This window comes from Primulina tabacum, chromosome 15 (genome assembly GCF_025594145.1).
Source record: "Primulina tabacum isolate GXHZ01 chromosome 15, ASM2559414v2, whole genome shotgun sequence".
Classification (NCBI taxonomy): Eukaryota; Viridiplantae; Streptophyta; class Magnoliopsida; order Lamiales; family Gesneriaceae; genus Primulina; species Primulina tabacum.
Window position 1 is genome coordinate 9,046,153 of NC_134564.1, and position 25,428 is coordinate 9,071,580.

Sequence of the window (25,428 nt, forward strand, 5' to 3'; positions counted from 1 at the left end):
GAGAACCTCGTTGTGGAAAGACTCTGGCAAAATGTCTCTGTTGTCGACAGATATTGCAACTACCAAGCACTCCTTGGCATTGCTCTGTTAGGTGTCTTCCTCCATATGTTCTGCAATAGACCCTTGAATAACTCTGGCTAGAACCGGTCTGTCGTGAGCCAATGGAGCTAGATGAACAACTACCAGACTTCTTAAACTCTTTTCCTCAGGCTTTCAGATTATCTTTCTTCCCACTGCTGCTACCACGACTATCAAATTTGGGAGGTGGTTGGTGGAACTGGGCAGAAGGTTGTTGCTGTTTCTGTGTTGGAGCACATATGAAGTTCCTTGCTGTCTGATCAAACCCGCTTCAGCTCCTTTTGCTCTGTTCAAGGCATCAGCAAAATTATTTGGTCGCCCTGTATTTACTAGTGTAAAAATATATGGATTCAACCCATTGATGAACTAATCAGCCATAGCTTCATCATTATCAGCAACATGAGGAGCAAAACGTAACAAGGTAGAGAATTTAGCCACATATTCTTCAATGTTCAGATGACCCTTTTTAAAGTTGGCAAACTCTGCACCCTTGTCCTTTCTGTACAATACTGGGAAGAATCGTTGATCAAATTCTGCTTTAAAGATCTTCCAAGTAATAACCGTACTTCGATGCTCCAAAGCTCTCTTGGTTGCGAGCCACCAGCTTTTTGCAACATCGTGTAACTGGTGTCCAATCAGTCTGACTCTTCGCTCATCTGTGTAGTCAATTGAATCAAACTACATCTCAATATCATCAAGACAACTCTCACATTCGATAGAATTCTCAGTGCCTTTCAAAGTCGGCGGTTTGAATGACTGAAATCTCTTCAACAGTGTTTCCATGGGTGTCGCTGTAACATCCATCGGATTATTTGAAGTACTACCCTGTTCTAGGATTCTTCGAGGAGGCATATCTGATTATCAAAATGGTTAGTAATCAAATCTAATAAATCTGTCTCAGTCCTCCTCTGATCATCATACCTCTGATCAAGAATCGGTTCTGATTCATTCTCCAATAATACACGTTTCCAATCAAATCATGTAATCAGGTAAACATGTATTTTCTAAAGTAGTAAAACATGCTAGCACCAGAAAAGCACGAAATAAAATTCAATGTACCCCGCTCACTCGCTTCTATTTCAATCTAAGGAACGTACAGCTCTGTCTAATGAACATACTGTTCAGATACCACCTGTTGTTGGGACCTGGACGCTAACTGTTAGAGTAGGTGCCCGTCGAGCCAAGTGTTGGCCGAGTGTTCACAATGAAACTCTATGTATAAGCAATTTTTATTTTAATAATATTTGAAATTATTGTTTTGGCAAATCTTTATCTGTATACTCATGCTAGTTGCATAGATAAAGCCCTTGAATATACAAATAGTAGAAAGAATATGAGATGCTCATATGATGAGTATCATGAAACTCATATTTGGAATACTGTATATTCTAAACAGTTCCTAGTCGATTCCGCCGCCGCTAAGAAGGATATAGGCCGCTAGAGTTCGAGACTAGTATCTGCGATGTGAGTACCATGTTTCATTGGTAGGGGACATTGTGATGTCCGAGCATGCAGATAGGTGCTCCTGGTAGAGTGCACTGAACAACCCTCCATAAAGGACTTTCCAAGTGATTCTCACTTTTCGAGTGGAAACGTCCTAGTTTATGGTTGTACACCATTAGTCCTTATGACCCGGGACAACATTGAGACTCTATGTGCTAGAATTACACTTTGACTTGTTTACCGACTCTTTAGGGGTCATCAGGTGGCAAGGTTGGGTGTTTTGTCGAAACATATAGGAGTTGATGCATTGTAATCGGGGATTCACCGCTTACCTTCGGGTATGGATATCCTATGTGTATGTAGTATGAAATCTCTGATCAGAGTATGGTGGTAATTATGAAAGGGGTTTCATAGATTACACCATCGATGCAACTACGACATGACACATAGTATCGATTCATTGACAACTCTCGATATACCAATGGTTGTCGAATCGGTCGGGATATATGAGTTGAAGGGACCGTACTGTACGCTAACCATATTTGAATGGTTCTTGCAGGCAGTATCATTTGATACCTAGGGAATCATGTAAGCGATGCTGCTAGGTGTTTAACATGATTGGTTGGGTACTATCAGTCTTGGGTTCTGACGTTCTTATTATCAAGGAGTTGATAAATAAGAATGGAGCAATTGGGGTATGCTCATGTAAGGACATGTTTAGTCCGAATCACATGGAGATGTGAACCCACGGCTAGTTGTAACAATTAACCATTGAGAGCCACACAAGTACTAGCTTTCTAGATCCCGTTGAGAAGTAAAATAGTTCAAAGTGTTGAACGGCTTATAAATGAGTTTATAAGCGTAAGGAAAAATAGAAGTATGACTTCAATGAGAGAAATGTAATTTTAATTTATGAATGTGTTCCTAAATTAAAAGTAGGCCAAGTGAATAATGTATTTAAAAATTGTGATTTTCATAAACATTAATATGGACTAAATTAAATTAATTCAAGTGTTGAATTAATTAAACACTAGTGAGCCTAGTAGAGTCCAAATAATTAAATTAATTCAAGTGTTGAATTAATTAAATAACATTGGGCCTTGTAGAGCCCAATTGAAAATAATTATTTGACTAGTGGGCTTGAGTAAAATCAAGTAAACTATAAATTGGCTCAAGTATGTTTGGGACATTTAAATAAATGTCCATGGGCCTTGTAATTGTTACAAGCCCACTTGATATGCATGCTTGGGAGATGAAAGGTTGGAGAATACTTTTGATTAAAATATTGCATGGCATTCAACTTTTTTGGATCAACTTTTTGCACTACCAAGACAACTCATCCTCCCTCATTCCACACGAGTGTTGGCCGAAATTTAAACAAAATTCTCTCCAAGTTTTTCCTCTTCCTTTCTTCTTCAAGTGTTGAAGAAGAAATATTCTTCTCCTAGATAAATCATCTTAATTTTCTAGTGCAAATTAAGAGGGGATTTACCTAGCAAGTGGTTGGCCTAATTTTGAAGGAAGGAGAGCTTGTAGACTTGTCATTCTTGAAGAGCCAAGTTGTTTACAACTTGGTTGGAGCCATACATCAATCCTTGTGATTGGTAGGTAAAATTTTAAACACACTATGAATGTCATTTTTGTGTTTTATTGTATTTGCTACACATTATAAGGGGTGGCCGAAAATTTTGATGAAAAATTTGATTTTTTAAACTTCCGTTGCGCTTCCGGTCACCGTAACTGATCCTCTTTCAAGTGGTATCCGAGCTATGGTTACGATTTTGTGTAGCAATTACAAGATATTATATTGAGATTGATTTTTAACCGCATGAGACTAAAATTTTGCAACAAAAGAGGCCGAAAATTTTTTATGTTTCGGGCAGCCCGGGCTGCCCAAGGGGCTGCCCATTTCGGGCAGCAAGGGCAGCCCGAGGGGCTGCCCGAAGGTTCCTTTTGCCCGAAGGTTCCTTTTAAAAATAAAAAAAAAAAAAATTTTTTGCCAGAATCCGGCGACGGCGATGACGACTAGGGTTTCTAAAAGTGTTTTGGAATATCAAAGTGTCATGGGCCTTGAGTTGTTGAGCCATTGGATGGCTAACATATTTGTGAATTTTAAATGGGCCAAAATGTTTTTGGTGAAAAATGAGTTTTTGGGCCCTTAAGTTTAAAATTACAAAAGTTGCAAATATTTTCTCATGAAATAAATATTTTAAGTTGGACTTTAAATATTTATAGTAAATGGTGATTTACAAGAAATTCGGTTATAAATAAATTAATTTTAAAGTAGACAAAGGTGTTTGTATACTTTGTTAATTTAGTTTATAATCGTGGCGGTTAGTGATTGGATCAAGATATATAATATTGGATCAATTAATTATTGTGATAATTAATTGATGTTGTATGATATGTGATATTATGCATGAAGGATGATCAAAAGCCCAAGCTCAATTTGCTAGGTGTATGCTATGATATTTTGTGTTGAATGATTGTAATAATTATCAATTTATAAAGTGGGCTTGGTTTATGGCCCGTTCCCACCCCATGAGATGTATCTCTATTTGCCATGGATATATATTTGTAAATATTAGTATAGTGGATGATCAAGATTGGAAGATGGTGGCCACATGATGATTATGAAGATCGAATACATGTAAATATTTGAAGCTAATGTAATAGTTGCATTTGCATCCCTTGCATTTCCCTAGGATTAGACCTAGGCCCGTGTTTAGCTCACACGGTCCGTTAGTATTGGGGCGATTGATCATCCCTTGTTTGTTTACTATTTATAATATATGCATAATATGTTATAAATAATGAGTATGTGCGTTATTATTATGATAATAACAAAGTTGCATGAATCCGGCAAACATACGATCAAACATGGCGAGCTTTTAAATAAAATTAATGATGAGACCTTTCAAAATTAAAAACCCTCATTTTGAATAAGATTCAAAACTAATATCAAGCCCGAAAAGGGGAATTATAAATTTGTTTATAATTTCCATGTCTTCCATCAACAATGGGTGCATGATGAACGCTACCCGTACTCGGGGCTCGGCTCATATTATTGGGGGGCCCTGGGTGCCGGAAAGCTGTGACATCCATTGACATGGTGATGTGAACTACGTGGAACTCCCATGATTTCGGCTCATATTATTGGAGGAACTCATGGCGACCGTCCATCAAGGTTCAACATCGATGGGTAAGGCTTGACACGTGAAGATGAACGACGTCATATTATTGGGTCCTAATCAAACGTGAGACAAAAGTTTACGTAAGGGTTGCATTGTGATGCAATTGGAAACTACCTTTTAGGAATTGTGATTGGCTGATATTATTCGGGATCATGATTCGCTAATTGGACCTTACGTACCTACTGAGGAAATGAGTTTACCGTTTTCACTAGAGGGTAATGAAAGATGTCAAAACAGTGGGAGCAAATATTTATGAAGTAAAAGTCCAAACTTCATATCTTACTAAATATTTTAAAATAGTCATCAACATTTATCTGTTTTTACTTTTCAGTACAAATTGACAATGTCTTCGATTCGCAATCCGATATCCGTAATACTCGACAAACACATATTAACTGGACCTAATTACCTCACTTGGCTAAGAAACCTAAAAATCGTCTTGAATTCGGAAAGGGTAGCATATACACTGACTGAGTCGCCCCCTGTTGAGGCTCCGACTGACTGCACTCCTGAGGAATTGCAGGCTTAGAAGGAATGGTGTGACCATGACTTGATAGCCAGGTGTTATATGCTAACTTCTATGAATGATGAGCTGCAGAGGCGTTTTGAAAATGCAAAGAGTGCTGCTGACATTCATTTGCATCTCAAGGAGCTCTTTGGTGTGCAAACACGGCCTCTTAGGCATGCTACCGTCGAGGAGCTGATCACTTTGCGCATGCGAGATGGGGCCTCGGTCCATGAGCATGGCCTGAAGTTGATTGGGCTCGTGGACAAGCTCGTTGGCATGGACCTGATCTTGCCTTCGGAGTTGACCACCGACGTGTTGCTGTTATCATTGCCTAGCTCATTTGATCCTTTTGTGGTGAACTTCAACACGAACAAGATGGAGCCAACCCTTGAGGAGTTGGTGAATATGCTTGTTACGTTTGAATCAACCATCAAGTAAGAGAAGTTGGTTCTTTATGTGGGTTCTTCATCTGGTACGAAGATTGATCCACATGGGAATGGAAAGAAGCGTTCTTTCAAACGTCTCAAGAAGAACGTGCACTTGATGAGGCAATCTCCGAATCCCGTTGTGGCAGCCACACCAGTTAAGGCTGACAAGACTAGTGATGTTTGTCATCACTGCAAGAAGCTTGGACATTGGAGGCGAAATTTCAAGGAATATCTGGCCCAGAAGAGTTCTGGAAACGGTATGTTGTAAATTGAAGTAAACATTTCAATTAACTCTCCTTCTTGGGTATTAGATACCGGTTGTGGTTCACATCTCTGTAATGAGTTACAGGTGATGGGAAGAAGTAGAAAGCTTAGGAAAGGTGTGACCTTCTTGAGGATGGGCAATGGAGCAAGAGTTGCTGCCAAAGCTGTTGAAGATGTTTACTTATTGTTGAACAATAGTTTTAAGTTAATTTTATGAGATGTTTTGTTTGTACCTAATTTTGTGAAAAACATTGTTTCATTTATATGTTGATAAAAATGGATATTCTTGTTTATTTTGCAAAGGTGTTTGCAACATTTACCAGAATGAATGTTTAATTGGTACTGGAGAACTTGAAAACGATCTCTAAAACTTAAAATTGAAAGATATTCCACTAAATGTCCATTCAAAGGCAGACACCATATGAGATATGGATGGGTAAGCCTCCCAAATATTCTTATCTTAGAATATGGGGATCCCTGCTTATGTAAAGCAGGTAGTGGGAGATAAATTGGATAGTCGATCCATTTTATGTTACTTTGTGGGATATCCAAGGAATTCAGTTGGATATCATTTCTATCATCCCCAAGAAACAAAGGTGTTTGTTTCTAGGAGTGCAACCTTTTTAGAAAAGAAATTTCTATTAGATAGAAAAGACGATATGATAGAACTCGAAGAGATTCGAGAGACACCCACAATTATAGAACCCACACCCGAAGAGCAAAGAGAGGAGATACAAGCTCCTAGAAGATCCGAGAGAGTCTCGAGACCACCTATGAGGTATGGTCTGCTTCTTGAAGAGGGCCATGATGAGCCTATCCATGGATGTGATCCAAGGACCTTCAAGGAAGCATTATCTGATGCCGATTCATCCAAGTAGCTTGAAGCAATGGAATCTGAGATGAATTCCATGCATTCGAACCAAGTGTGGAATCTCGTGGATCCTCCTGAGGGAATTGTTCCCATAGGGTGTAATGGATTTACAAGAGGAAACTTGGGGCGGATGGGAAGGTATTGACCTTCAAGGCGCGATTGATGGCAAAAGGATATACTCAAAGACAAGGAGTTGACTTTGAGGAAACCTTTTCTTCAGTTGCAATGTTCAAGTACATAAGGATATTGCTAGCCATAGTTGCATGGTATGACTATGAGATATGGCAGATGGATGTTAAGACATCGTTTCTTAATGGGGATATTAAGGAAGAGATTTACATGTCTCAACCCGGAGGGTTTACATCTATCGGAAGTGAGCATATGGTATGCAAACTTCAAAGATCTATTTATGGTCTAAAGCAGGCATCTAGGAGTTGGAACCTCAGATTCGACAGTACAATCAAAGAGTTTGGTTTTGCTAATAATCCTGAGGAACCCTGTGTGTATAAGAAGGTCAGTGGGAGTGCTGTGACAATCCTGGTGTTGTATGTTGATGACATTCTACTCATTGGGAATGATGTAGGAATGTTGCAATCAACGAAGATATGGTTAGCGAGTATGTTCTCGATGCAGGACTTGGGTGAAGCATCTTTTGTATTGAGAATACAGATCTATAGAGATAGATCAAAAAGATTGCTTGGTCTCACCCAGTCCACATACATTGATACCATCGTGAAGCGGTTCTCGATGGATGAGTCCAAGAGAGGACATCTACCAATGTGTCATGGCGTGTCCCTATCCAAGTCTATGTCTCCCAAGACTGATGCAGAGATAGCGGCGATGACAAGCATTCCTTATGCATCTGCGATTGGTAGATATCAATCAAACCCTGGTCTTCCACACTGGAAAGCTGTGAAAGACATCCTCAAGTAGTTGAGAAGGTCCAATAAATTGTTCTTGGTCTATGGGGTGGAGAACTTAAATTGGAAGGCTATACCGACTCTAGCTTCCAAAGCGATATCGATGACTCGAAGTCAATCCTCTGGGTTTGTATTCATGCTCAATGGTGCTGCTGTCTCTTGGAAGAGTTCCAAGCAAGACAATATTGCGGATTCGAGCACAGAGGCCGAATACATTGCAGCATCAGATGCAGCAAGGGAGGCTGTTTGGATAAGGAATTTCGTCTAAGAGTTGGACGTCATTCCTAATGGAGTTGCACCTCTCCCGGTGTTGTGTGACAACACGGGAGCTTTAGCTCAAGCAAAGGAGCCGAGGTCTCATCAGAAGTACAAACACGTATTGAGAAAGTACCACATCCTCCGAGAGATTGTGGAAAGAGGAAAAGTGTCGATTGACATAGTCGGCTCCGCAGATAATGTTGCTGATCCACTAGCTAAGCCTTTACATGGACCATTATTCGAGATGCATCGCGAATCAATGGGTTTGAAGCATATGGGTAGTTGGCTCTAGTGCAAGTGGGAGATTGTTAGAGTAGGTGTCCGTCGAGCCAAGTGTTGGCCGAGTGTTCACAATGAAACTCTATGTATAAGCAATCTTTATTTTAATAATATTTGAAATTATTGTTTTGGCAAATCTTTATCTGTATACCCATGCTAGTTGCATAGATAAAGCCCTTGAATATACAAATAGTAGAAAGAATATGAGATGCTCATATGATGAGTATCATGAAACTCATATTTGGAATACTGTATATTCTAAACAGTTCCTAGTCGATTCAGCCGCCGCTAAGAAGGATATAGGCCGCTAGAGTTCGAGACTAGTATCTGCGATGTGAGTACCATGTTTCATTGGTAGGGGACATTGTGATGTCTGAGTATGCAGATAGGTGCTCCTGGTAGAGTGCACTGAACAACCCTTCATAAAGGACTTTCCAAGTGGTTCTCACTTTTCGAGTGGAAACGTCCTAGTTTATGGTTGTACACCATTAGTCCTTATGACCCGGGACAACATTGAGACTCTATGTGCTAGAATTACACTTTGACTTGTTTACCGACTCTTTAGGGGTCATCAGGTGGCAAGGTTTGGTGTTTTGTCGAAACATATAGGAGTCGATGCATTGTAGTCGGGGATTCACCGCTTACCTTCGGGTATGGATATCCTATGTGTATGTAGTATGAAATCTCTGATCAGAGTATGGTGGTAATTATGAAAGGGGTTTCACTAGATTACACCATCGATTCATTGACAACTCTCGATATACCAATGGTTGTCGAATCGGTCGGGATTTATATATAAGTTGAAGGGACCGTAATGTACGCTAACCATAATTGAATGGTTCTTGCAGGCACTATCATTTGATACCTAGGGAATCATGTAAGCGATGCTGCTAGGCGTTTAACATGATTGGTTGGGTACTATTAGACTTGGGTTCTGACGTTCTTATTATCAAGGAGTTGATAAATAAGAATGGAGCAATTGGGGTATGCTCATATAAGGACATGTTTAGTCCGAATCACATGGAGATGTGAACCCACGGCTAGTTGTATCAATGAACCATTGAGGGCCACACAAGTACTAGCTTTCTAGATCCCGTTGAGAAGTAAAATAGTTCAAAGTGTTGAATGGCTTATAAATGAGTTTATAAGCGTAAGGAAAAGTATAAGTATGACTTCTATGAGAGAAATGTAACTTTTAATTTATGAATGTGTTCCTAAATTAAAAGTAGGCCAAGTGAATAATGTATTTGAAAATTGTGATTTTCATAAACATTATTATGGACTAAATTAAATTAATTAAACACTAGTGGGCCTAGTAGAGTCCAAATAATTAAATTAATTCAAGTGTTGAATTAATTAAATAACATTGGGCCTTGTAGAGCCCAATTGGAAATAATTATTTGACTAGTGGGCTTGAGTAAAATCAAGTAAACTATAAATGGGCTCAAATATGTTTGGGACATTTAAATAAAAGTCCATGGGCCTTGTAATTGTTACAAGCCCACTTGATATGCATGCTTGGGATATGAAAGGTTGGAGAATACTTTTGATTAAAATATTGCATGGCATGCAACTTTTTTGGATCAACTTTTTGCACTACCAAGACAACTCATCCTCCCACATTCCACATGAGTGTTGGCCGAAATTTACACAAAATTCTCTCCAAGTTTTTCCTCTTCATTTCTTCTTCAAGTGTTGAGGAAGAAATATTCTTCTCCTTGAAAAATCCTCTTAATTTTCTAGTGCAAATTAAGAGGGGATTTACCTAGCAAGTGGTGGGCCTAATTTTGAAGGAAGGAGAGCTTGTAGACTTGTCATCCTTGTAGAGCCAAGTTGTTTACAACTTGGTTGGAGCCATACATCAATTCTTGTGATTGATAGGTAAAATTCTAAACACACTATGAATGTCATTTTTGTGTTTCATTGTATTTGCTACACATTATAAGGGGTGGCCAAAAATTTTGATGAAAAATTTGATTTTTTAAACTTCCGTTGCGCTTCCGGTCACCGTAACCGATCCTCTTTCACTAACTCCATCTTATCAATCATTATTGGGATTAAATGGATCAATTAAATAAACTAGGTCAAAATTTTTTTTTTAAAGTTGAACATCTCATAAGCAATTGCACAATATACCACAACAAGTTACGCTCCTTCTTATTTAATTACAAGACCAAGTGCAATCTACAACCTGATCAAGATACATAGTTGTTCAAAATAAAGTCATAACAAACTAGTGTTTATGTAATATCCCAACCTTTTATCTTTCTATTGTCAATGATGTTATTTTATGGTTTGGTGTTATGGATATATGGTTGTTATTATTGATCATGGTTATTGATATGGTTTATGAGTATAGTTGATGGAAGGGTTGGTATTGCATGTTATAGCATCAATATGGTTATTGCATTGTATTCAAGGTTATTTATTGTTTGGTATTGGTATGGTTAAGTAGATGGTTGTGTATTTGAGGAGTTGTTATAGTTGTGAAGGTATAATGTTGGGAGTTGGATTGATGGTTTGGATGGTTTGAGCCAAATAGGTAATTGGGGTGCAGAAACGATATGAAAATTTTTGTATCTGTTACGGTTTTTAGCATAATGAATGGGATATTTATCCAAATGGCATGAGGCCAATTGCATTAGAATGCTAAGATCCAAGGCTACAATTTTCTTATTTTGAGTTTTGTTCAAAGAGTTGAGCAAGATGAGTCAAAAGTGGCCCGAAGTTTGTCGTGTGTTTCATTGTTCTTGCACTAACACATGTTGGGAGAATGGGCATAACCTTTTACTCAGACCTCCATATGACCTGAAATTTGGGGAGCTTCAACAAAAAACATAGGGCTACAATTTTCATGTTTACCACTTTGGCTAATTCGCAAGACAAGTTGCAGTTTTGGCCCCTGACAGTGGGTACACGGACCCCTACACGGACCCCTACACTGGGTCCGGGTCTTGCCATGAAAAATGAGTGATTTCGCGAGTGTACACGGACCTTTACACAGGAGGGGCATGGGGTCCGTGTATTTGGCGTAGAAAACATATTTTTAAGAGTTTCTAAGCCAATAAGTTAGTCATTTCTCTCTTCCCTCTTGCAACCATCGACTTAGGAACTAGGGTTCTTAATTTCTTCACTTAATTCCTTTCTTTCCAAGGTTTGAATCTTCAAGTTGGAGGTGTGATCTTCATATCCTCAAGAGCAAGTAACCAAGGTAAGGGAATTTATCTTTTGGGTATTTGGTTGAAGTGAAGGGAATGGTGGTTTAGGCTTGAATGGTAATTTATAGGTTTAAGATGTGTAGTTAATGGTATATTCTTGATCTTGTGTTGTAGGATCAACCACCAAGAAGCTATCACAACAAGTTCTATTGGTTGTAAGTGGGATTTTTCCTTGAATGCATCTCATGGCCTATATGTATGATTGATGATGTTGTTATTGTTTCTAGCTCCTTTAATCCATTGATTATATACTTGCTATGTAATGGTTCATTGATTGAAAGAATAGGGAAGGGACTTTGATGCCATTTGCTAAGAAAGGAGCTTGTTCTAATTACATGCACACCACATGTTTGATACAATGATTCAATGGTTCTTTTTATGGCTTGATAGTTATATGGTAGTGGTGGTGCTTCTAGCACTTCTAAACCCACATAACGGAAGTTGATCAACATTTAACATGTAAAGTGACTGATTTTGACTGAAATGTACATGTATACCATCGACGGATTACTTATCAATGCCATACAAGGAAAATGAAAGAAATGGTTGATAGAATGTCATCTTAGAATTGTTATCTATATATTCCATTGAACGATGGCATTTCCTATGGTTCTATTGTAATGATTCATTTCTTTACACTATTGTATATGTAATTGTTATTGAAAGTTCCACTTACTGAGTTTTGTAAACTCATTCCAGTTATGTGAGTTATGCAGGTAAAAAGGAATAGCGATAGAAGTGTCGAGGCATGGAAGGTGCATGTGCCAAAGTTTGGAGAATAATATTTTGTTAAAATGGTTTTGAGTATTGCACCTTGGTTCATGTTTCGAAGAAGAAAATTATGTCACATCTTTTGTCAAACACTTGGTATTTATGGAGATGGGATTTATGTGCATTTTGGAAAGATTGATTGTGGTAATATTTATTTTGTTTGCTTGGGAATATTTGGTAAGTTTATATTTATGAGTAAACTTTGCCAAAATTTTATTATTTATTATTTTTCTCCAAATCTTTATAAGGCTTCCGCATTATAGCATTTATAATTTAATGTCATGGGTTAAGGGTGTTACATTAAGTGGTATCAGAGCAACGTTTTTCGGACCAATGATTTTGCACATGTCTTCCTATGCTTGTGACACTTCGGTATGTATCTTTCTGCATCTTATTGCTGTATTGGTATGATGATAAGCTTTACATGTAATATGGTTTGAAAATGATTTTAAATTGAGATGCAATATAGGAAAATGCCACCCAAGAGAAAAGCTACTGAAGTACCCCCTAGAAGGAGAGCCGGAGAAGACCGAGACAGTACTTCCTCTAATGTAGTTGATGAGTTTGGTAGGCTACTTCATGAGCAAGCTAAAGTGCATGGGGAACAAATTCAGCAACTTCTCCGATTGCAAACACTGGTTCAAGGTAGAGGCCAAGGTCGTGATCAACGAGTTGTTGAGGGAGCTTATGATAAATTCAAGAAGATGAATCTACCCGAATTTGTAGGGAGTCCGGACCCTTTAATTGCAATGGAGTGGGTGAAGGCGGTCGAGGTGATCTTTGATTACCTTAACTTTGATGATAAATATCGAGTGAGTTGTGCTGTGTTTCTCTTAACCAAGACCGCAAGAATTTGGTGGGAAGCAACCAAGGTAGCGATTAATGTTCAAACATTGAAATGGAATGAGTTTAAAGATTTGTTCTATGACAAGTACTTTCCTAGCGATGTTAAAGCCCGCAAGGTGAAAGAATTCTTGGAGCTAAAGCAAGGGACAATGAGCATGAATGATTACATCTTGAAGTTTGAAGAAGATTGTCTTTTTGTTCCTTTCATTGCTAGCAATGACAAAGATAGAGCCGAGCATTTTATGCGGGGGTTGAGGGTGGAGATTCGAAGAGATGTTCGAATGTCGAAGGCTAATTCTTACAAGGAGATTGTTGAGAAAGCATTGATGGCCGAATATGAGGAGAAAGAGATTGATAAAGAAAGACAATTCAGGAGGCAACAATTTGTCCAAAAGGGTCAAGCTTCAGTTCAAGAAGGAAAAGGAGGACACAAGGGGAAAGGAAAGGAAGAAAATCGTGGTAAAGCTCCTGCGATGCCATCTGAATCAGATAAGCCTTTATGCCCTAAATGCCAAAAACCACATAAAGGAGAGTGCCTAGTTGGAAGCAACAAATGTTATAGATGTGGAGGAGTTGGGCACATTGCCATCAATTGCACTCAATCACTGGGCAAGGGTCGAGTTCAGGGGCGTATTTTCTCTTTGACCAAGGAAGGAGTTAATCCTGATTCATCAATCATTTCAGGTACCATTCTTATTTCAGGCAAGGTAGCTACTACTCTTATTGATACTGGCGCTACACATTCTTTTATGTCTGAGCAATTTATGCATTCTCTCGGTCTTGTTCCTATTGCTGAAATTGTCCACTTTTCTTTGTGCTTCCTTCGGGAGATTATATTCATTCTTCAAGTGTGATTCGAACGTGCCCTGTTCAAGTAGATGATGAATTGTTGAATGCCGATTTGATTGTCATTCCCATGATTGAGTTTGATGTTATTTTGGGAATGGATTGGTTATCTACATATCGAGCTGTGATAGATTGTGTAGCCAAGACAGTACGTTTTCCTTCAAAGCATGGTGATAGCAGGGTCTTCACGGGGTCAGGTACTTCGCTTGGCCTTTTTTTTATTTCTTGCTTGCAAATGCAACGGATGTTGGTTAACGGTTGTCATGGGTTTCTAGCATCGGTGGTGGATATAACTAGAGAAGGGAGTGGGAATGTGAGTGACATTGATATTGTGAGGGATTATCTTGATGTCTTTGCGGATGATGTGCCGGGATTGCCACCGGATAGAGAGGTGGAATTTGTTATTGATATTGAACCAGGTACCGCACCGATTTCTAAAGCCCCTTATCGAATGGCCCCAACTGAAATGAAAGAGTTGAAGAGTCAATTGCAAGAGTTATTAGATAAGGGCTTTGTAAGACCAAGTTCATCTCCATGGGGGGCACCGATATTATTCGTGAAGAAGAAAGATGGGTCCTTGAGACTATGTATTGACTATAGAGAGATCAACAAAGTAACGATCAAGAACAAATATCCTCTGCCCAGAATTGATGATCTTTTTGATCAGTTGCAAGGTGCTACTGTGTTTTCTAAGATTGATTTGCGGTCAGGGTACCATCAATTGAAAGTAAAGGAGTGTGACATACCTAAGACGTCTTTTCGAACCAGGTATGGTCACTACGAGTTTTTTGTTATGTCGTTTGGATTAACTAATGCTCTTTCTGTATTTATGGATCTTATGAATCGGGTTTTCAAGCCATATTTGGACAGTTTCGTTATTGTCTTCATTGATGATATTTTAATCTATTCAAAGACTCGAGATCTACATAGGGAGCATTTGAGGATCGTGTTACAGCAGTTGAGGGACAACCAGTTATATGCTAAATTCAAGAAGTTTGAATTTTGGCTGGAGCAAGTTGCATTTTTAGGTCATATCGTTTCCAAGGAAGGAATTGCTGTGGATCCGGCTAAGATTGAAGCAGTTAAGAAGTGGCCTATTCCTTTGACAGTTTCTGAGGTACGAAGTTTCCTTGGGTTGGCAGGGTACTATCGTCGTTTTATTGCTGATTTCTCTAAAATAGCCTTGCCACTTTCTACTCTGACGAGAAAGACAGTTAAGTTTGAATGGACTAATGAATGTCAGCAAGCATTTCAAGTATTGAAGGACAAATTGACTTCAGCTCCAGTGTTAGCTCTTCCTCAGGGAGTTGAAGACTTTGTGGTGTATACAGATGCTTCGAAGAAAGGTCTCGGTGCTGTGTTGATGCAGCGAGGCCAAGTTATTGCTTATGCTTCTCGTCAATTGAAGGATTATGAAAAGAACTATCCGACTCATGATCTTGAGTTGGCAGCCGTTGTTTTTGCTTTGAAGATCTGGCGATATTATTTATATGGCGTGAAATGTGAAATTTTCTCAGATCATAAAAGTCTTAAGTATCTCTTTACTCATAAAGAACTGAACATGCGTCAGAGAAGGTGGTTAGAACTTGTGAAGGATTATGATTGCACTATTAGTTACCACCCAGGAAAAGCGAATGTGGTTGCTGATGCATTGAGCCGAAAGTCAGGTCTTCAATTGGGTTTTATGATTCAAAAGCCTCTGTTGTTAAATTTGCAGAGAAGTGAGATCGCATTGGTTGAGGAAGGTACGATCGCTCGACTTTTAGCCTTAGTTATTCGACCAACTTTGATTGACAGAATTAAGCATGAGCAACAGTTGGATACTCTTTTGTTGGACTTGAGAGCAAAGGCAGAGAAGGGGAATTCTAAGTTTGGATTGAACAGTGATGGTGTGATTACATTTCAAGGCCGTATTTGTGTTCCTGTTGGTGATGCTATTCGTCGTGATGTTTTGACGGAAGCTCATACTGCACTTATTCAGTTCATCCAGGGGGCACCAAGATGTATCAAGATCTTCGTCGATTGTATTGGTGGCCAGGTATGAAGAACGATATAGCAGTATTTATTTCTGAATGCTTGACTTGTCAGCAGGTAAAGATTGAGCACCAACGACCGGCAGGCTTATTGCAATCCTTACCTATACCGCAATGGAAGTGGGAACACATCACTATGGATTTCGTTGTTGGGTTGCCAAGAACTCAAAACGGCTATAATTCTATTTGGGTGATCGTGGATCGATTGACCAAGTCATCACATTTTCTCCCTGTCAAGACGACATATTCTATGACTCAATATGCAGAGACGTATGTCCAAGAGATTGTAAGACTTCATGGGATACCCGTGTCGATTGTTTCAGATCGTGATGCAAGGTTTACATCTGAGTTTTGAAAAAGTCTCCATAGAGCTTTGGGTACAAAGTTGGCCTTTAGCACAGCCTATCATCCTCAGAGCGATGGGCAATCAGAGAGAGTTATACAGATTTTGGAGGATATGTTGAGGACCTGTACTATTGAGTTTCCTGGTAGTTGGGATTCGAAGTTACCTCTTGTCGAGTTCACATATAATAACAGCTACCAGTCATCGATTGGCATGGCACCATATGAAGCATTATATGGTAGGAAGTGTAGATCACCTTTATATTGGGACGAAGTAGGAGAAAAGAAGATGTTGGGACCTGAGTTGGTTCAACAAATGGTTGATGTGGTCGCACTTATCAGACAGAGATTGAAGACAGCTCAATCTCGACAGACAAGTTATGCAAATGTTCTAAGAAGGCCTTTGGAATTCAATGTAGGTGACCATGTGTTCGTTAAGATAGTTCCCCTCAAGGGAGTTATGAGGTTTGGAAAGAAAGGTAAGTTGAGTCCTCGCTATATTGGACCTTTCGAGGTTCTGGATAGGATTGGTGAAAGAGCGTATCGATTGGCTTTGCCACCGGATTTGGATCGAGTTCACAATGTCTTCCATGTTTCAATATTATGGAAGTATTTGTCCAATCCATCCCATGTTCTTCGACACGAAGCATTGGATCTTTTGCCTAATCTGAGCTATGAAGAAGTACCGGTTCAAATTATTGACCGCAAAGTTAAGGTGCTAAGGAGCAAAGAAATTGGCTTTGTTAAAGTTCTTTGGAGGAATCATGTGATTGAAGAGGCTACATGGGAACCAGAGGAAGAGATGAGACAACGTTATCCGGATTTATTTTGAAGTAAGAAAATTTCGGGGACGAAATCTTTATAAGGAGGGGAGATTGTAATATCCCAACCTTTTATCTTTCTATTGTCAATGATGTTATTCTATGGTTTGGTGTTATGGATATATGGTTAAGTTATTATTGATCATGGTTATTGATATGGTTTATGAGTATAGTTGATGGAAGGGTTGGTATTGCATGTTATAGCATCAATATGGTTATTGCATTGTATTCATGGTTATTTATTGTATGGTTTTGGTATGGTTAAGTAGATGGTTGTGTATTTGAGGAGTTGTTATAGTTGTGAAGGTATAATGTTGGGAGTTGGATTGATGGTTTGGATGGTTTGAGCCAAATAGGTAATTGGGGTGCAGAAACGATATGAAAATTTTGGTATCTGTTACGGTTTTTAGCATAATGAATGGGATATTGATCCAAATGGCATGAGGCCAATTGTATTAGAAAGCTAAGATCCAAGGCTACAACTTTCTTATTTTGAGTTTTGTTCAAAGAGTTGAGGAAGATGAGTCAACAGTGGCCCGAAATGTGTCGTATGTTTCAATGTTCCTGCACTGACACATGTTGGAAGAATGGGCATAACGTTTTACTCAGACCTCCAAATTACCTGAAATTTGGGGAGATTCAAGAAACGACATAGGGCTACAACTTTCATTTTTACCACTTTGGCTAATTGGCAAGAAAAATTGCAGTTTTGTCCCCTGGCAGTGGGTACACGGACCCCTACACGGACCCCTACACGGGGTCCGGGTCTTGCCATGAAAAATGAGTGATTTCCCGAGTGTACATGGACCTTTACATGGAGGGGGGCACGGGGTCCGTGTATTTGGCGTAGAAAACATATTTTTAAGAGTTTCTAAGCCAATAAGTTAGTCATTTCTCTCTTCTCTCTTGCAACCATCGACTTAGGAACTTGGGTTCTTAATTTCTTCACTTAATTCCTTTCTTTCCAAGGTTTGAATCTTCAAGTTGGAGGTGTGATTTTCATATCCTCAAGAGCAAGTAACCAAGGTAAGGGAATTTATCTTTTGGGTATTTGGTTGAAGTGAAGGGAATGGTGGTTTAGGCTTGAATGGTAATTTATAGGTTGAAGATGTGTAGTAAATGGTAAATTCTTGATCTTGTGTTGTAGGATCAACCACCAAGAAGCTATCACAACAAGTTCTATTGGTTGTAAGTGGGATTTTTCCTTGAATGCATCTCATGGCCTATATGTGTATGATTGATGATGTTGTTATTGTTTCTAGCTCCTTTAATCCATTGATTATATACTTGCTATGTAATGGTTCATTGATTGAAAGAATAGGGAAGGGACTTTGATGCCATTTGCTAAGAAAGGAGCTAGTTCTAATTACATGCACACCATATGTTTGATACAATGATTCAATGGTTCTTTTTATGGCTTGATAGTTATATGGTAGTGGTGGTGCTTCTAGCACTTCTAAACCCACATAACGGAAGTTGATCAACATTTAACATGTACAGTGACTGATTTTGACTGAAATGTACATGTATACCATCGACGGATGACTTATCAATGAAATACAAGGCAAATGAAAGAAATGGTTGATAGAATGCCATCTTATAATTGTTATCTATATATTCCATTGAACGATGGCATTTCCTATGGTTCTATTGTAATGATTCATTTCTTTACACTATTGTATATGTAATTGTTATTGAAAGTTCCACTTACTGAGTTTTGTAAACTCATTCCAGTTATGTCATGTGATGCAGGTAAAAAGGAATAGCGATAGAAGTGTCGAGGCATGGAAGGTGCATGTGCCAAAGTTTGGAGAATTATATTTTTGATAAAATGGTTTTGAGTATTGCACCTTGGTTCATGTTTCGAACAAGAAAATTATGTCACATCTTTTGTCAAACACTTGGTATTTATGGAGATGGGATTTATGTGTATTTTGGAAAGATTGATTGTGGTAATATTTATTTTGTTTGCTTTGGAATATTTAGTATTATAAGTAAATTTTGCAAAAATTTTATTATTTATTATTTTTCTCCAAATCTTTATAAGGCTACCGCATTATAGCATTTATAATTTAATGTCATGGGTTAAGGGTGTTACAGTTTATCAACTACATGTCATGTGTTGAACAACCGCTCTACTTCTAAGCCCGGATCACCACTCTAATCTCGATCTTTCATGCTCTTCTCAACCCTGATCATGTCCCACCTGTTGTCACGCACACATACAACAAACACAACAACAGCCGGATAACTCCGGTGAGAAACATATTTTTTAGTATAAACGATGTATACATGCATTTCATACAAACATATACAAAAGCATATAACATTTGTAACACAATATGTATCGTAATCTACGAAAACATAAATCAATACAAAGCTGTAAATCAAACTCTTTAACTCTTACTCTTTGAATCGACTCTTATCTAGGGATCCCGGTTTGAATAAGAACGTAACAAGTCTCCCACCTACTATATCCCCTTCTAGATGGTAGTACGTTTTTATTCCCGGACTTCGGTACACTATATCGAATCTATAGAATAGGAGTCGATCTTCTCCTAAGCACATCGATATAAACCAAACGTCCAGTGACTTGGCACCTTTGCCAAAGACTCAAAATACATGCTTTGTTATAACTCAATAGACTAAGTATAATAATCTCAAGAATTGCAAACACATCAAAGCAATAACAATATAGTATGTGGTTTTGGGAAACTCAAGTTATATCTTACTCGAGTTATCTCTCCTGGTTTAACATTGATTTATACCTTTCTTTTCGTAGTTCTTGGTTGACGAAATCAAATATCAATCTGGCTTTGTTCGTTCTTCGAAGCCTTCAATACCAAATCTGGAATGACATTTCGAGAAGTACAATTTCAACAAACCACTCAAAACAATACTTGATATGATTGGTACTCAATCTAGTTAAACTTCAACGGCATAACTGCGCAATCTCGATATACCCATCAACTCAACATCAATAGATACAAATCACAACTCATAATCAATACAATTACAGCCCACAATTACCAAATCTGTACAATCTCATTCAACATAGGCTGAAAATTGATAACAATTGCATAAACTGTCCGTTCTTCAATCTGGTTTTGATTATAGGCTTACCATAATCTCAAGAACACATAATATCAATCAAATTAGGATTTGTCCCATACCAAATTTTTGAACCATACAGGAAAGTAATAAAACTTACATCCTTTTGAAACTCTTGTCGAGAGAAGCACGAAAATAAACTCGGATTGAAAATCGGACGGCCGGATCTTGCACAATCACAATTCTAGAATTCAAGAAAGCTTGAGGATCAACTATGAACTCTCGGTTCCTGGCTGCAAGTTCTGAATTGAAATGAGGTTGGAGAAGCTTATACATGTTCCCATGCATGGCAAGACAAGTGGCAACTTTTCATACATCAGTGCTCGCGCATATGCGTGTCCGGTTCTCGCGCATATGTCTCGGCGCTTAGGTTTCTACCTGCTCGCGCATACGCGGGCCTCGTCTTTGCGGATATGCGCGATACTCTTTGTCTTGGCATTTTGAACATTACACATGCTCGCGCGCATATGCGCGCCTAGTCTCGCGCATATGCGCGAGGTCTTCTGACTCGGCATTTGCTGCTCGCGCATATGCGCGCCTCATCTTCGCGCATGTGCGCGAGGTCAGCTGGACTCCACACACACAATCATATGTTTTCCCAAATCTTTCTCGGAATGGTCCTTCTATAATCACATCAATTCATCAATTAATAATTTCGGATTAAATGATATAATATGGGGTATTACACAACATGTCTTTTAGCATTAACGTTTCATCATGTAATTTTATAAACATTTAAAATAAAAATTCTAACATATATTATAGTATTCAGGGCACTGCCAGGACGTGTAACAATTTTAGGTGTAAAATGACCGTTTTACTCTTATAAGCATAACTTTCAACATTTATCCCTAGACCTCGAAACGACGTCCCAAATCACTCAAAACTTAACCTATTACCTTAAAACACTCCCTTAAATATTCCTTAAGCTTAAAATTTAGCTTTTCAATAATTTCCTTGATTCGTTTTTAAACTTAGACAAACATCCCAATTTTGACTCGCATGGACTCGAAACTTAACAAAACTTTACCAAACTTGAACCAAAGCTTAATAACACCTAACTAACCCTTACACAATAAAATTACAGCCCATTAAATCCCTTCAACACGCCAAGGAGGCTATTGAATTTTTTTGCACAAGAGTCCTAGTTCTAGTGTGATTCGAACCTAGGCTAGCTTCGACCCCAGCCCCTTAGCCACACGACCAGATCCTTGGCCTCCCTCTTAGGACCCTAACCAAACCCTAGGTACGCTTTTGGATAGAAACTAACTCCCGAACAACAGCCCATCCTTCTCCCTCACGCGTCCAATGGTACAGCCGTGCGTAGCTTCGCTTCCAGCCCTCTTGTGGTCAACCTAGGATCATGGCTAGACTCTCTTATGTCCCTTTAATGCACCCCAATAGTAGCCAGGTGCCATGCTTCCCTATATGGATCCTAAACCTTCTTAAATTCATCCTTTTTGGTGTCCCTACCATGTAGACTTGTCAAATTAGGTTAGGCTCGTCGGGTCGGCCCGCCCCGCTATAAAAATTGAACGGGTTGGTTTGATAAAATAGCAGCCCGTTTGGAGATGGGCCAAATGGGTTGAGCCCATTTGGGTTGTGGGCCAAGATGGGTCGAGCCCAAACCGGGCGGGCTGGCCCGCCAAATTAGGATAAAATTTTATATTTTTAAGTTTTAAGTTTTATATAAAAATTGGAATAAGTTTCATGCGCCTCCATGTCTATATTGATAATTTACTCTTAGAACAATTTATTGATAATTTACTCTTACAACAAATATACATAAAGAAAATAAAAAAAGAGAAATTTACAGATATACATAAAGAAAACAAAAGGAAAAAAATTCCTGTAAATTTTATTTATGAATCTTAAAATACTTTTTAAGCATAGCAGTTGTTTGTGAACCCAAGAGTGGTTTCGTTTGAAGTCCGACGAGTTGCAGTGAAATTTTGTGGACTCGACGGAGGTTTGCTAATTATGTGTATTGTTGAAAAAATAATATTTTTTAAAATTTACAACCATCTCTTTCCTCGACTTTATGTTATCTTCCATGTCTCAATCTTCGTGTTTGCTTTAAATACTTTACTTTTTCTGGATTATGTTGTATGCTTTCTTAATTTCTTATTTCAATGTTTTTAATTATTTTATGAAACTATTTGAATGAAATATGTTTAGAATTTTTTCTTAAAAAAATAAGCGGGTCGGCCCGCCTAACCCGCGGCACAAGGTGGGTTGGGTGGGTTGACCATTTAGAGGCCCGCCAAAATGGAGGGTTGCGGCGGGTGGCGGGTTGGCCCGCCCCGCCAACCCATTTTGACATGTCTACTACCATGGCAGCCCCTTTAGGTATCCTTAGCTTGAGTTTTTGATTAATAAAGCATGAATTTATGGCATAGCATGGCATAAAAACAAAAATAATTTCAAGAAAACATATTTTTCATGAAAATATACATAATATGGTGTGAAGAATGTTTGAAAGAAAGTTAAGGCGTGCCTTTGCGTTTTTTATGCACGAAAACTAATTGACGATGCGAAGAACGACAACGTAGGAAATCCTAGGCTGAATTATTCCTCAAACCCGTGGCTTTCCACTTCAAAATCTGGTGTGGTGTGTGTGGTGGGTGATGTAGAAGAGTCTTTGTATGATTAGGGGTGAGAGGCGTGGTGTTGTGAGGGTTTGGGGCTTTTATTTAGTAATTAAACAAGTGGTGTAAGCTTAGACCCATTAACATAGTATAATAGGACCACTAAGCCTATTAAGTAATATTTAAAATAGTTTGTTTAGGAAAGTTTGTGACAATATTACCCGAGTTATGAAGAAGTTCATATTTTCGTCGAAAATCGAATACCGTTAAAAAATACGGCGTATAAAATCACCTCAAAACACCCCATCAAAAATACCATATAACATATACCATATTTTAAATAATTAAAAGTAATAATTTAATAAAAATATTTTTCCTTTTTCAACCCTCGTTTTCCATTCCTCGATCGCGTCTCAAATACCTTTGAAAGACAGTTTTGTGTATTCTAAATTAAAACAACATTTTAAACATGTTAACATGCATATCATAAATAATTCATGTCATTCAAAATATTTAATTATTCATTTTCCAATTTCCCTAGATTCGAATGCAGTTGGATTACGTTATCGTATTCTAGACCTTACACAACGTCACTCAATATGTTAATGCTCCCACTCTTTCGAGTATCTAAAACGGTCAAATGAATCTTGGACTAAGTTTGTCTTTTTTGCCAAATCTCATAACACCCTTCATAGTTGCTATCTTTATAAACACACGATCACCTACTGTAAACTCGAGATCTCATGTTCTTTTGTTCGCATAGCTATGCTATCGACTTTGAGCAGTTTTCATTATGTCTCATATCTTGGCGACCGTTTCTCCGGTGTGCTGAACTATCTCGGGCCCCATTGTAGCCCTTTCTCCAACCTCGTCCCAATGGATAGACGACCTACATTTCCTTCCGTAGAGTATCTCGTATGGAGCCATTCCTATAGATGACTAATAACTGTTGTTGTAAGTGAACTCCACTAGAGGTAACTTTGGTTCCCAATTCCTTGGAAATCAATCACGTAGGCTCGGAGTAGATCCTCTGATATTTTTATGACTCTCTCAGGATGAAATGCAGTACTGAATAGTAGCTTAGTCGCCAATGCTGCATGTAGACTCTTCCAAAACAATGATGTGAAACCCGTTTCTCGGTCCGACACTGGAATTCCATGCAGTATAAATATCTCTCGAATATATAGCTCTGCATACTGAGTCATGGAAAAAATCGTCTTCATTTGTAGGAAATGTGGTGATTTAGTAAGACGGTCCACTATCACCCAAATGTCATTGAGTCATTTCACCATCTTTGACAATCCTACCACGAAATGCACAGTAATGTTTCCCCACTTCCACTCGGGAATGGGAAGTCGTTGAAGCATTCCCAATGGTCTTTGATGCTCTGTCTTCACTTGTTGTCATGTCAAGCATTCGGACACGAAGCGCATAATATCTCGTTTCATTCCTGGCCACCAATATAAAAGTTGCATCTCCTTGTACATCTTGTTACTTCCGGGATGAACAGAATAATGGGTACTGTGAGCTTCAGTCATAATGTCAACTCTAAGTGAATCACCACTAGGAACACATAGTCGACCTCGATACTTAACAATGCCATCCTTGACTGAATATAACATGCTGCCCTTTGATTCATCTCTCTGTCTCCATTTCTGTAGTTGCTCATCAGACTGTCCAGCTCGAATTCTATCTCGTAAAGTGGATTGTACTGTAAACATAGCGAGATTAGGGCTTCTCCCCTAGCATAAACTTCAAGATCAAAGCACTGAATTTCCACTGGTAGAGGTCTCTGTGCTGATAAATGTGCCAAGACTGTCCATTCCTACTCAAGGAGTCAGCCACTACATTAGCCTTGCCGGGATGGTAGCTAATGTCATAGTCGTAGTCCTTAACAAGCACTAGACACCGTCTTTGTCTCATATTGAAGTCCTTTTGGGTGGAGAAATGATGCGAACACGGAAGGTCAAGCCCCAAGGAAAGCATGGGACCCTTTAGAGTTGCCGGAGGGACCAATTACGAGGGGACGATTGAAGAAGTTCTAGGAAGCGTTGCATGGGCTTATAAGCAAGGAAGAAGAACTTACAAGCAAGGTGCAAAGTGCTGGTACTATCAATGCAATATCTTATCTTATCACAAAATCTAAGTCTAATGTATATAAACCCTTGTAGTAAACAAACCCCATCAACTTTGTAAATCGTGAGACGTTCAAAATTCAGAGTAGGTACATGCAATTCATCCATGGTCTCAAATTCATAACAATCAAGGAATAATGATAAGTTTACATCTGGCCCCTTAACCACCACATTTGCAACACATTCTCCAAGCTTTGGAAAATGATAGATCAAAAATTAAGATAAAGACGAAAGGCATACCTCATGGTTGTTGTGTTGGCAACTAACCTTACCTCATCGCGATGGTACTTGTATTCTCGAGGCTCGGACCCTTGGGTTCTCCCTTTAGTAAGACTCACTTGTCTCCTTGTCATGACAATTCCAAAAACCTGCAAATAAGAAATAGCAATGCTCAGGATTGAACCGGCTATATCATCACCATAACAATAAACCACTTTGTACAAAGGTACATGAAAGGATTTATGCAAGAATAAA